The sequence below is a fragment of the Tamandua tetradactyla genome, chromosome 1 (assembly GCF_023851605.1).
Source record: "Tamandua tetradactyla isolate mTamTet1 chromosome 1, mTamTet1.pri, whole genome shotgun sequence".
Lineage (NCBI taxonomy): Eukaryota > Metazoa > Chordata > Mammalia > Pilosa > Myrmecophagidae > Tamandua > Tamandua tetradactyla.
Genome location: NC_135327.1, coordinates 60,484,505 through 60,499,050, shown reverse-complemented (window position 1 = coordinate 60,499,050; position 14,546 = coordinate 60,484,505). Strand labels below are relative to the sequence as shown.

The window sequence follows — 14,546 nt, the reverse complement described above, 5'->3', positions numbered from 1 at the left end:
GGACCCTTGTGTCCAGCTACAAATATTCAGTGGCCTCAGAATGTTGGAAAATTATATGCCAGCATGGACGTGGATGGCTCTCTTCTCTTGTCTCATTTTTATTCCTCTGTCCTGGTCTTTCTATTTTTTCTTTTTGCCCTAAAGGCAGAAATTGGTATGATTTTCGTCCTACTTGGAATATGCAGCTCCATCACATTCCATAACAGGCTTTCTATTGGTGTTCAGGGTTAAACCTAAAAGTTTCATTTCTATTCCTAGATTTTTTCTCCAATGTTTTGTTGTTTTGTTTTCTGGCCCTTTTCCATCCTGCCAATTCCCCTCCACACTCTTCAACAGTGACAGGTGGCTGCCTTAAAACAGATGATTCAAATAAATTCACTGAGCGGATATTTTATGTGAAGTTGCCTTTTCTAATGGTAACTTTACCCTTTAGAGGGATGTACTAGTGTAGTTGCCGTAGTGGGAGGCAAACAGAGGGCGAGTTAAGAATAATAACCTGTTTTCTTTAAAGGGAAGCCAAACACTTGTACATTACCCAGTTTGGTTTGAAGTGGAGGGGGCAAGCAGTAGCCATTTTGATTGTGAAATCTTGTACCATTTGTGAGTTGATTGAATTGTGTAGCTAAATTCATCTTAAGTGCTGTTAAACCTACCTGCCCTTATAAAATGTAAAAGTAAGGAAAATTCATTTTTTCAAAATAATACGTGGTGGTTAAAGCTTTTACTAGCCATAAAATATATTAGAAACTGTATTTTCCTAGGAATCTACATTCTATCCCTGGGGAAAAGAGGTGAGGAAGGATTGCATTTTGTTACTACTTTTTCATTCATCTATTTAAAGAAATATTTAAAGAGGACAGTCCTGGGAATAGTGGCCAAAAAGAACCTGGCCTCGTGGGGCTCCCAGCCTTTTCAGGGCAGGGGAGAGACTTGGTCCTTTAATGAGCACCTGACGATCAGGGGAAGTGGGGGCTGAACGCAAGACCCTCCCTTCTACGCAGCAGGAGCTGGGAAAACCCGCTACTGACCCAGGTGTCTTTTTGCCAAGAGGTGTTTGCATTCTTTGCCCTGCTCTGCCCCTCGGTCGCTCCTGCCTTGCGGGGGAGCCGGGGCGGAGTCGGCCTCAGCCCCAGTGCAGCTTTAGGAAGTGACAGTAAGCGCGCTCCAGGGACACGGACTGCCCAGCGCGCTGGAGGCCCGGTGGGCACGGCAAGATCCGGGAGCACCGAGGCGGGCTATAGCCCGCAACGCCCGCCGGGGCACGGAGGCGCTGGGAACCTCGCGGCCGCCCCTCCCCTTCCGCCCGGGGACTTCCCTCCCGTCCCCTTCCCTCCCCTCCCCCCTTTCCCTCCCTCCTCCGCCCGGGGACGTCCCTTCCCCCTCAACCCCCGGCCCTCCGGAAGGCGCGGAGCGCGCAGCGTCGTGGCGGAGCAGGGTCGGGCCTGAACGCTGCCAGGTAAACAAACAGGCTGTGGAAGCCGAGGGCGCCCGGAAGAAGGGACGCGGGCTGGTTGAAAGGACGGGGTGGGCCGAGGACACTGCTGGGCTCCCCCGGGCGGCCTGCCGAGGGGGAGCGGGTCCGATCCGCTATCCCGGATACCTGGAGCCGCCCCCCTCCTCCCTCACAGTCCGACCGCGAGGGCAGCGCACCGTCGGGGGCGGCCTTGGGGTTAAAGGAAGGCTCGCACGCTCGCTCCTTTTCTTGGTTTTCCTGTATCGTTTTGAAGGCCAGCTGGAAAGGATACTAGAACTGTAGTGATGTTTCCCCTGATTTTAAGTTGTTTTTTGAAAGGATGTGACATCTCCGTTAAACAAATGCACAATCACGGACTGATGAAAGACCAGAATGATCTTTCCTTTTGAAATGACTGCCGTAAAGAGGGCCCGTGGATTATTTAAGCTCTTAACTCCGCATTCATTAGGTGTAATGACATGGGGAGAGTCAGAGGCTTGGGCAGCATAGGGTGCGGAGCCCCTGGCTCTGGAAGGCCTTGACTGCGCCATTGTTGCTGGGGTCCGTGCAGCTAGGACAGCTGAGGGCTGCCCGCCTGCCTTTCTCGCAGTGTTCCTTTCCCCCTGGTTTCTGGTAGGGAGCTAATGGGGTTGGTTAGGTCTACAAGTCCGGGAGAAACCCATACTTAAGGCTGATGGCCTGTTCTTTCCTGGGGCCTGCCAGGCCTGCAGACCCACTGGAGGACCTTGGAATTTGGGGCTGCTCCAAGGTGTGCTGGGTCATGAGAGATTTGGCGGATGTGACTAAGAGTTTGAGAAATGCAATCTGGAAAAGATAAAAGCTGGGCTTTTTCTTCCTTTATCCTTAGCGTTCACACCTTGGCATGTAAATTTAGCCTAGTATCTCCCACCAACACGAGGCGTCTAAGGCATAAAATTCTGGCAAAAATGCATCAAGGGATGGCTGATAGGCTGAACAAGCCAGCTGCCACACCTGGGTCCCTTCTGCGTGCACCCTGTAGTGGGGATCGGTGGTCCACAACGGGAAGGGGACCGTTCGAAGCTCCCGCTTCCCGGATGTAGATGACATCCTTGGGGTCGGGACACCGGCCGACCACGCGCAAAGCAATCCCGATCCCGTTCGCTTTTGAGACGGTTCGCGAGCCCGGAAGGTCCCTGCCTGAATCGCGCCGCTCGGGGTCGGGTGGGGGTCGGCGGCAGGCGGCTGAGTGCAGAGGCTCGTGCGCATCCGGGCGGGCAGACGGACGCGGTCCTCCCGCCGCGCGGAGGCGCTACTTGGAGCTAGGCCACCCTTCTGGCCCGCGACGTCTCGATGGCCGGCGTCGTCTGCCGCGCAGACACCCGTCCTCCCGCTCGGCGGCGTTGAGAAGGAAATGGCTGCGAGACTCTAGAGGCTTTGCGGCCTGCGGTGAGTGGCGGTTTGGGGGCTGAGCGGAAGGGCCGAGGCCATGAGAGCTGTACTCGAGAGCCGGGAAGGACCGAGTGAGGCCGGGCGGGCGGCGGTCGAGTGCCGCCAGGCGACAGCCCCCGACCCCGTGCCGTGCCGGCTCCCGCCGAGAAAATGGCGGCAGCCGCCCACTGGGGAAGGGCCCGGGGAAGGGTGCCGCGCCGGGCCCGGGGTCAAGGGGGCTGTGCCGGATCCGGGGGGTATAGAAGGCTGAGCCTAGTCCCAGGGCCGAGGTTGTTGTGGTCCGGCGCTCGGGCGGAGCCTGTGGGAATACTTTCACTTTCGGGGTCGGTGGGTAGCGTTTGTTTTACTCTTTTCCTGGCTCCGGTACGATACAGAGAGACGCCCTTCGTGCAGTATGAACTCGGGAGTTTAAGCAGCCCTGTATTCCTTGGTCAGAGGGGCTTTCCTTTGTATGCCCCGTAGGCAGAGGTTGCAACCGGTTGTCGCGTGTCCTGGGGAGTTTAGCGGCTGCGCCCTTCGGGCTTCCGGACCCCTGAAAGGGCCTGTGAAGTGGGTAGGAGTAGGTCGCGGCAGCGTTGTTTGCAGCCCGTTCCTTTGGTTTGTGAGTTAAGACTCAAGGTAAAAAGTAGTTGCTCTTAGGTTCTTGTGACAGTTTGAAAGAAATAAGTGATGATCATCCATTGATCCAAGTCTGCCGTGCTGGAGGCGGAATAATCCGAAAGGTAACTAAGGTTCTTACTCATACATATTTGTTATTTTTTTTTGAGTTGCCGTTTAACTGCTTGAATTGAATCGCTTCCCCACGCCTCTTTTTTTTTTTTTTTTTTTTAACGGAAATTGTCCCTCTGTAAAGAATGGTGGACTCCTCCCAGTCAAATAAGGAAGTATGGAAGCCCCTTTAAGTCTCGACCTCTGAACCTGGCCCACATTCCCCCCAAATCACGTCAATATATGAAGGATTAAGTTGACTAGAATAGGATAGATGCTTAACTATAAGCTTATTCAATTGAACTCCTTTATATAAGGCAGTTGGGTATGCAAATTAAGGGTTCAATTTACCCTAATCTGTGATTGGTTAAAAACTAAATGAATAATTACGGTAATAAGGTATAGAAAACTCACCTATTACTTTGCTAGTTTCCGAGAACAGATTGTAATTCCTAAGTAGCCAGCTAATGGTGAACGCGTCGGGGGGGGGGGGGGGGCGGGGGCGCACTCCTTTGCGTTAGCGACTAAGATAGAAAGAGCCTGCGTGCTCCCATACTCTAGTTGCCGCTTGTTCCTGTGAGTGCCTTTCCTCATGAGAGAAATAAAAGTGTTTCTGCCATACTGCATGTGTTCGAAAAACTCACTTGAGCGGGTTATACTGCTCCATACACCTCTAGACAGTCTTGAAGGAATGTATATTTGCTTCATCCTAAAACCTTTAAATGTGATGTCTTCTGTTTGCTTTCATTTAATTTGATCTTAACTTTCTAACTTATTATTTGTAAACGATAGCTTTACAATATTTGTGGGATATTTGGTGCTTTAGGAAGCAAAGGTTGTCAGAAAATGGGTTCTGTTTTCTTAAAAAGTATATACCTGATGTTAAAATACTGATTTTTACTTTTTATTACATCATTTCTTTTGTCAGTTTGATTTGATTTAGTATTTCTGTCACATTTTATCCTCCGTTAATTCTAATAATAGAAAAGGCAACTTTAATACTTTACAGAAAGGTGTAATCCTTGTGTTGCCATCTCTCACACTCAGATCTCCCTTTGCATTCTCCTTTTTCTGTTCACTTTCAGTGGTGTTCCTCAGCTTGATGTTGAGATGCTGGTGAGTTTGGGCATTAGGTAATAGTTTGATGATTTAAAGTTCAAGTTAATGAAAAGATATTCTTCAGTTTTTATGCTTTGGTCATAGATAGAGATGTTCACATCATTTGGATATTCATGAGTAAGAGTTGAGCCTAATGTACTCAGGGACATTTTACAGGAGAAAAGTTGAATTTTAAGGCCTTTCCATATTCACACAACTTCTCTTGTACCCATAAAGTCGTACTTGTTGTAAAGCTGAGAGCCTCCCTTTACCCTACAGTAAAAACCCTGTTCAGAGCAATCTGCATGTACTAACTCACTTACCGAGTAGGGTGCTCTTGTACCCATTTTACCTCAGGGAAACTGAAATACAGAGCAGTAAATTGTCCAAGATTAAGGGGCTGGGATTTGAACTAGGCTCTCTGTCTGGCTCCAGGTTCAGTGCCCTCAACCACTATACTAGACAAAGTTTTCATGATTTCTCTGGAGTCATACATGTTTGGCTGAAGTGTACTTCCAAGAAAGATGCTTTAGCTGTGCATTTTAAGAAATAAAATCCATGAAACTTTAGAACCATTCCTTGATGGATTTGGCAGATATTTATTGTATACAGTTTTAAGCACCAGGGATTCAGCAGTGACCAAGGAGGGCACTGCCCATCTTCCCAAAGACAATGGGGAAATTGATAGATGACCCCAGTTCCTTCCTTTGAATGACTGCTGTCAATTCATTTGCCCTAGGATATAGAGCCCTTAGTGACATTTCTTGTTGGCATATCTTCTGTCTGGCTTGTCAAGTATTTGTTGTCCTATTTTTAAATATACTGTAGATAGCACAGCAATCTCACCTGGGGACATCCAGCTCCGTTGTAAAACTTGTTGCCTGATGCTCTTATGAAGTGCTCTCTTCCTGCTTGCCTATATGTGTAGGGAGGAGAGTCTGTTCTGTTTGTTTCAACAAGTGAACTTGTTAAATAAGATACCTTTTATATTGTTTTGGAACACTGTTATGTATACCTTGCATTTTCATCTGATATTCCACCAAAAGTCACCTTTTGTTAATATTTTATTAAATAAAGGATATTTCAAACAAGATGCCTTCCATTCTAATATGAAACAAGGGCACAAGTAAAATATAAAGTTTTGAGATTAGCTGCCCCCTACTGTCTACTAGTACCATGGCTACTGTTATTTCTTTCCTGACAAACAGTAAAGCTCAGCTTGTATGTTAAGCATCACAATGGCTTGTGTTGATAAAATATGTCATTGGAACATATTTTCACACAGTTTCAGTCAATGTGGTTTGAAGTGGACCTTGAAAGGTAGATAGGATTTGTCTTCCTGTGGATAGAGGAGGGATTGGTGTGGGGACTTTTGCTCCCATTTCCTTTTGGCGAAGAGAACTGTGTGCTGGTCCTGCTATTGACTTGTAAGGTTTTCCAAGGCTTTGAGGACTTGCTTCACTTGGGGGCAGTTCCTGTGCATCCCAAGAGAATGGTCGCTTCAGTATACATTTGTGAGCTGTTTGAGGTCCTGATAGGTTTATATTTCTGTAGGCATTAGCCATTTTACATCTTATATATGCCTGCTTGAGGATACTAGGTGACTCCCTTTTGGCCCTTGGAGGCAAAGCAGATATTGAATGTATTCAGTCTCCCTGCAAGTGTGGCTCTGTGTCCATCAGAGGCCTTATTTCTCATATGCCTGGGAGGGCACAGCCCATTAAGAAAGGAGGCTCCTTTTGTGTTCAGACACTGGGATCCCTTACAGTAGATATCTAATATTGGTATCTTTATAGCTAGTATCAAATTATGTGTGCTAATTCCATTATAAAGGCTAAGCAATTTGCAGTTCATGAAAACTCAGGTGAGAAAAAGGCTATCCAAACTGAGCTCATTCTCGCCTGGACAGTAGTCTGTCTTGCTTAGGCTACATTTTATTTTTCAAGTAGTACTTTTAAGGGTAAGTTGTTTTGTGACATTAAATAGGTAATTGCATTTATTTTAGGGAGAATTCTTTTAGCCACAAGTATAAAACTTAAAATCAGTAGTGGTAATTATCTTGGTGTATGTAATTTGTAAAGCAAATACTTCCCTCTTAAATATCAAACATGCTTCAATTTTGTTTTTTTATGTTCTGATAGACATTCAAATGGTATTTAGTATACATTTATGAAAGGAAAGTCAGTTTTTTTCCAAAATGAAGATAGTTTTACTGTTTTTTTACAGAAATATGTATACAGAAGATTAAAACAATATGCAAAATGTAAAGAATAAAATTTAAAAAGTACCGTCCCCCAGAAGTCCCACATGATGAGTGCTCTCATATTGGTGAGCACGGTGGCGGGGGGGCAGGGCGGGGTGAGCATCTTGAGCATGCATTGCCTGTGTGGAGGCTGGCGCGGGTCCTGTTCTTTTCGCTCACAGCTCATGGAGTTCTTTCCATTGTCAGTGAGTGTAATTACCCTTTTATCTATTTTATGGATGTTTCTTGATTTCTCAAACCATTCTCCTGATGCATCGGATATTCATTTGTGCTCAGCTAGGCACTTTGTCATAAAAGTGTGGCTGCAAGCAGCCTTAGAAATGTATGTATGCTTTCAGTTCATTTTTACTAGATCCAAGTGAAGCCTCCTGCCTTCTCTGAGAAGACAGTGTTGCCTGCTCTGCCCCCTGAGCCAAGCACTTTATGAGCTCCCATAAATATGTGTCAGAAAAGATTCCCTTAAGAGGGCCTGTTGCCGTCACTAGCATGGGTGTTGCATGTTACTAGATGGCACCTGGGCCACACACTTACTGTGGGCAAACACTGTGTTGATTTGATACTTGACACAATCCATTTCAGAGCTCCTTTTAAGAAGCTATGTGAGATCAGTTTTGTCCCCACTGTACAGCCAAGAAGGCACAGCTGAGACACATGTACTTGCCCAGTACGCCACAGCTGTGATTGATGCCCAGGGATGTCTTTACCTTAAAACCCATGTGCTGTGCCCTAGGAAACAACCCCCACGCACACATACACCAACACCATCTGCTTAAGCAGGCAGGCATTTACCCCACTTACGAGTAAGTAAGTAGAGAGGGCTTGTGGTGGTGGCTGTAGCCATCAGGACCAGGGGTGCTTAATCTGCACCAAAAGGAGGGGTCACCCACAGAGAACACCCAAGGCCTAGGTCGTGGAAACTGCCTGTGAACTCTCTGGGTTTGTTGGACTGAGATATGAATGGCACGGTGTTCTTAGGTTTTACCACATGTTTTTTAGTAGTAAGACATCCTTTCTCTTCTCTCTCCCCACCCGTACAGTAGTGATAGGAGTGCTGTGAAACTGCATCTTACACACACTGGGCTATCAAATTCAGCTATACATGAATCTGATACAGAAGATCATGTCATTTCTTTTATAATTTTTGTCTTAGGTTTGAACCTCCCTTAAAAACACGCATACACAAAAATAGACGTTGGCATCTGCTGTCTTCAGGAAAGAAGGGAAGATTCCAGCCAAAATACAAAGTTAATTGGGTCCTGAATGATTTTCAAGGGTAATTTTGACTACTCATCATTCTTACCCATTGGGCTATGGCTTGAGTTTCTAATTGCTGTGTAAGATACAGCTCCCCTTCAGATGCTCGTAGGAGGAGGCTTTTCTTTTCTTTCTTAACCATATTCTTTGAACTTAAGTGACAGTCACAGTTCGAGGGCTGTACCTTTACAAGTAGAAATCTTTGTAATCCTTAAGACTAAATGAGAAGGTCACTGGGATTTATTTTGGCACATTATTAGATAAGCAGCCTTTTAAAATTTTGCTGAGTGTAAATCTATACTTTATGTCAGCCATTCTCAAACTTTTTAAACTCAGGACCTCTGTACGCATCTAAAAACAATTGAGGACCCCAAGGAGCTTTTGTTACAACTGCTGCTATTTAACGTATTTGAAATACATACAAAATGAGATGCTTAAATTTTTAATTTTATTTAACAAAAAATAAGCACTTACCTATTAACATAAATAACATTTTAGGAAAACTTTTCTAGAACAGAATTTAATGGCGGCAGTTTTTACATTTTTGCAAATCTTCTTAATGTCCGGTTTAACAGACAACAGTCTCATTTAAACTTCTGGGAAACTACCATGCACTACTCCTAAGTGAAAAAGGCCAGTTGCACCTAAAACTGTTGTGCAGATAGTTGCAGCTATTTGAAAGCCCCGAACCACACTTGGATAGCACTGCTCTAGAGAATAATTATATGGAGCAATGAATGTTTAAAATGGTTATTCTAAACTTAACCCTGGCAAAATTGATTACTTTTAGGAAGATAGGTGATGTCTTTGGGCTGTCTTTATTGACTCAGTAATTAACTTGTTTTGGGGGGAAAGTTTGGAGTAAGTCTGGTTCAGGCTTCTTCCCCTCAAGAGTCTCTAGGTTCTCTGTCTGTTAATTGATAACTCTATTAACACATCACATAGGCAGAATTCCTTAACAGGGACAACAGTCTGTGCAACTCAGCTGATTACCTAGTAAGACCCAGGCAGTGGCCCTTTTGTTAAGAACAACACAAGCCTGAATGTGGGACATGGGCATTCTCTAGGATAGTGTGAAACCATATTTTCTTGTTCATTGAGAGACAAGAGGGGAGCCAGTCAAGGTCAAAGGTAGCATTAGAAGAGACTTTAAGTAGCAAGTTATGTTTATCTCCAAATATCTGTAAAGCAAAAATACCTAATAAGTATCATTTCTGAGGGAGAGTGGTATTTCTAGATTTCTCTCTGTGTTTACCTCTTGAGAGACTTGAGTAGCAGATACCTTGGCTTCATCAGAATTGATATTGGGCTGTGCAATGGCAGCTCAGTGGCAGAATTCTCGCCTGCCATGCGACGGAGACCTGGGTTTGATTCCCGGAGCCTGCCCATGCCAAAAAAAACAAGGGAAGATAATTGATTTTAATAAAAGCTAGATGCTTTGAATTATTCATGATCTTCTAAAAGATGTAAATGTAGTTTAGGAAGTCAGATTCTGTGTAAAAATTGTAATAAATGAAAGTTTGGGATTTCTTAGTTTTACTTTGTGGGCCCAAATCTGTTCTCTGTGTAGCAGCTGCCATGTTTGTTTCATGGCACAGGACAAGCATCGTGTATACTTTAGACCTTTTGTTTGGGTGGGGTAAGAGAGCAAACTGGACTGTCATTTTATGTAAGTGAAAATATCTGCAGATTGAAAGAGAACACTCCTACTCTCAGGCTGTGTAGAGTTGTCTGAAATTTCTAGACATATTCCCATTAGTGACTATTGTATTATCAAAATTAATTGTAAAAAGAGTATTTTTCTTGGGTAGACTGTCTTTCTGTCAGTAGTTTAAAGAACTTGTAGTATCTTCTCAGTCTCCCTCATCAACAAACACAAAAGATTAATTGCTAATACAGAAGACCCGTATAAGAAATATAAATGTGTGTTAACTTCTGCTGAGCTTTGTTGACACTGGGAAAAGTTCTGAGTTAACAGAGTCCAAAATTATATGTTCTGTTGTAGCTTTGAATATAATTTCTGACTGGCAGATTAAAATTCTTTTTTTGTTTTGTTTTGTTCTTTAATTTTTATTAGCAAAATTGTGGGTTTACAGAAAAATCATGCATAAAATACAGGATTTCCCTATACTGTTCTATTAATACCTTATATTGGTGTGGTGCGTTTGTTACAGTTGATGAAAGCACTTTTTTTTTTTTTTTTTTTTTTTTTGCATGGGCAGGCACCAGGAATCTAACCCAGGTCTCCGGCATGGCAGGCGAGAATTCTGCCTGCTGAGCCACTGTGAGCCGCCCAAAAGCACATTTTTATAATTGTACCATTGACTATAGTCCATGATTTAACTTGGGATTCACTGTTAGTATAGTGCAGTTTAATGGATTTAAAAAAAAAAGTTCCTGTTACCACATATGCAATATAACATTTCCCCTTTTAACCACATTCAGATATGTTTCAGTGCTGTTAAGTAATTATGTTCACAATGTTGTGCTACCATCATTACCATCCATAAAATTGTTTTAAAATTATAATTCTTTAATCTAGGTTTTTTATATTTTTAATTTTTTTATATTTATATTTTGTTTATTACCTTGCTCCTGATTTTGACTGTTGTTTCAGGGGGGGAAATTGAGGTTTGAAGAAGCGCAGTGTTTTGCCACAGGTGGGGCGAACATGTACTTGTCTCTTAATTTCTTGGTAAAAATCCATAGCTGTATCCCCATGGTTGCCATGCTGGGAAAATAGGAATGTCTTTGTGGTTATGTATCATATTTTAAAGTGTTTTAAAAATTAATTACTAAATTATTCACTGTAAATATATTAGAATAGTAGAAGTTGAGCCTTCAGTTTTATGATAGTTGTAAAGTCATGTATAACTAACTTTTAAGAACATGAATAATGTATTTTGCCTTTGGGCAATTTACTTTTGGCAGTTTAATATTCTGATGAGTGGGGGAAGCTGAAAAAAAATTCGGAGGTTGTTTTAGAACAGTTTTGTGGAAGAAAACATTCTAAGTCCCTTCTGGTATCTCAAGTATAGATAAGTATTATATTGCATTGTACATAGCCAATGTGTTCTCAATCCAATAGAAATGGCATGTTACTGAAGTTGTCAAAGTATGTTCCGTGGGTGACTGGAGTCCCCAAAACCCTTGTAGGTCCTAAAAGATCAAAACACTTTTATAGGAAGTAGGAACTTTACTGCTTTTTTCACCGTGTTGATGTTTGCACAGATGGAGCAAAAGCAAAGCAAGTCAGTGGCTTCCAAGTGTATGCTGTGCACCTCAGTAAAAATTACTAATTTTATTAAATCTCAGTCCTTAAGTATAAATCTTGTTAACATTCTGTGTGGTAAAATGGCAAAGGCAAGAAAAGTGCTCCACCAGTGTCCCCAGTAAGAACACTTGCATGATTGTTTCAGTTGTGAACTGAACTACCCTCTCCTTACAGTACCATTCTTTTGAAGTAACACCCTGTACATGGTTGCTAAGTCTTGAGAATTTGGCACTTATTTTCTTGAAAACGAATGGTGTGTGTCTCAAAAAAAAAAAAAAAAAAAGCAACCAACATTGTTTGTTTCTGATGACAAAATTGGCACTCTCATTGTGCCGATTTTTAATTTTTTTAATTCCAATTAAAAACTTGGAATTTGGGCAAACTTGTATCTGCCCTTGTAGACGTCACTACTTCCCAATACTTAAGACTTTGTAATGACATGTCTTTTTAAGGCAGGATAGTCTTTATATCAACCAAGACAATACGTGGCAACTGATTGAATGCAGAAGTAGATAGGAAAACCCAGCCATCTTCTATTAAGCTAGAGATTTGCAAAAATGTTAAAGCAGTGACAGTCTTAGCACTTAGTGTTTTGGAAAATATTATTTTCATTACAGAAAGTGTTTAACATATAATGGATTTATTTTCAAATGGGTAAATATTTTAAAATTTTTAATTTGGAAATATTGATAGATAGATCCCATATAAACAAAAGCTCTTTGGGGCCCTCAATTTTTAAGTGTAAATGGGCCTGGAGACAAAAGAGGTTGAGAGTTGCCGGTTCAAGAAGCTTAGAGATCAGCTGTATGTCCTGTTTTCAAATTACTCTTTCAGTCATTTGGTTACCAATTGGTCACCTTGAGTTTCTGTTAAGAAAGCAGTTGGGAAATGTTGTCTTGTATAATTCTTTTTAAAACCTGAGGTTTAATAGCATTATTCCTACTTCCCGTTTTAGCAAGTGTGAAACATTTAGCAACTGGGAATGTTTTTGGGCTTGCAAAAAAAAAATGCACTCAGAAATGAGGAAAAGATCATTTTAAATTATTTCAGTATATTCAGTGTTGACGTATATATCTCCCCCCCACCCCCATTTGCTTCTTTTAGGTATGCTTGCCCACCTTCCCTTTACTTTCTGGGTAATAAATTGATATTAATATGATGTGACCACATAGTTTTATGACCGTATTTCCTATTTAGTTTGCTCTAATAAACAGCCACAATAATTGAACCAAATTACCTAAATTGATCTGTACTAACAGAAATAACTACACTTTCCCTTTTGGATTATTTATTCAGAACACACCTCTAGGAACATTTATTTTTCAGATTAGCATATAAATTTAATTTTAAAAAGTGACTTATCCATTCCTGAGAACATTTTAATTTGTTTGCTTTTATAAGTGCTTGGTGTTGTGAAATATGAAGGTAAAGTTTATTTCCAGTTTCTTATGAGATGTCTCTGACCTTACCACAGTCATTTGGAGGATAAGTTTGGCACATTAAAGAGATGGTGTGGTTGTGCTCAGGTCTTTTGGCATTCAGTGAACACTGGAGAATTAGAAGTCAGTGCTGAAATGTCATGTTCACTGTCTCTTTAAAAGGAACTGAGTCAGAATGTTTGTGCCCTTTGTTTTGGGGTCACCGTGGAGACAGCAGTTGGAGGGAAGGCAGTTGGAGGGAAGGCAGTTGGAGTGAGGCGGAGGAGGAGGTGAGATGTGGGGCTCTGGTTGGGAGAGTGGGGCTTGGAGGGGTGGATGGTAAAAGGGTTAGAAAAGATTAAGGACCCAGGTAAAAGTAAGGGCATCTTCAGTGAGGGGTTAAACTAGGCATGACTATTTAAATGGGGGTATAGAGAGAGAAATGGCTTTTAAATACACGTAAGTGTACCACAGATGTTTAATAATCAAAAACATTGTCTTCTAAAAATTTTCTCAGTTTTAAATTAAAATAGCTAGCTGCACTACTAAAAATATGTGTGGGGGGACAGTAACGCTGGCATATTAACAAGTGTTTTCTATATTTTTTATTTTCAAGGCCCTCTGTCTCCATCAGTATTTTATGTAACAACATTTGTATATAATGTGCTATTTTGCTGTTGAGCTTTTTCACCTTTTGTTCAGGTGTCTGTGTTTTGTGATAGATTTTATTGTGCTGCGTCCATCTCAGAAGCAGGGTTATAATTGGAAAGATTATCAATTACTGATTTCTAAAAAAAATGTTTTCCTCTCCACTTCACTGAAGCCTAAGCACACTTCCGGCTGCTTTCATATCTGCCTACTTCCAGTGTGCCAACCAAGACTTCCCTCTTCTGGGTTCTTCACCCTCTTCTTTTATAGTATGTTATTAGTACTCTAGTATCTACTGTTCTTTGTAAACATCTTTAAACAAGAAGACTGTGTTTAAATGAAGTACAGGGGTGTTTTTTGTTTGTTTGCTTGTTTTTTAGTCTACCCAATGTCTTTGTAGCTTACATAGTATGCATCTGTCAATGTGTGGTTTTAGTTCTGGTTGTTTAAGATCTGTAAAACATTTTCTTACTTTCTTTAGGAGCTTACTCCATGCGAGCAGTTTGTCGATAATCGAAAATACGAATCCAGTTATTCTTGAAAGTACGAATCCTGTTATTTGTGAACAGTGACTGACAACAGCAGTGTCTTGAGGCCTGGCCGTCTATGACTTCATCGGCCAGGACTTTTGTTGTATTTAGGAATTAAGGAAAAAAGTGTCCAAGTTTTCAGTGTGTTGGACAGGTAAAGTATCAGTAATGTTGAACAACAAAAACAAAATTTTAATTTTGTTAATAGGTTCGACAGCTATTTTCTTCTTCTAAAATGGCATTATAAAAGTGATAATCATGTAAGATTCGTTTTTATTTTAAATATTTAAACTTCAGCCTAAAGTTTTAAGATGGATGTTTTATCATTTCTTAACATTTGATCCAAAGCATTCATTATTCATTTAAGTTGCATTCATTATTTTCTTTTATTAATGTGTATATATATTTACATTGCCCATTTTCTCTTTGAGAATTGTTTTTTCCAGAGGAGAGGATTCTGTCAGAAAGC

General features: G+C 41.9%; 1 protein-coding gene across 8 annotated transcripts in view; it reads left to right on the top strand.

Annotated features, from left to right (window-relative positions):
• DIDO1 (death inducer-obliterator 1) overlaps window positions 1–14,546 on the top strand; it is a 58,539-nt gene that overhangs the window by 7,286 nt on the left and 36,707 nt on the right. For 2 of the 8 annotated variants that reach the window (XM_077117353.1, XM_077117403.1), the window contains exon 2: window positions 14,029–14,231. The gene's annotated coding sequence lies outside the window, so the exon portion shown is untranslated. Of the gene's footprint in view, window positions 1–1,329; window positions 1,457–2,733; window positions 2,882–3,083; window positions 3,607–10,436; window positions 13,190–13,231; window positions 13,359–14,028; window positions 14,232–14,546 lie in introns of those variants that run through there. The other 6 variants (XM_077117374.1, XM_077117347.1, XM_077117395.1 and 3 more) reach the window with 6 other exon arrangements.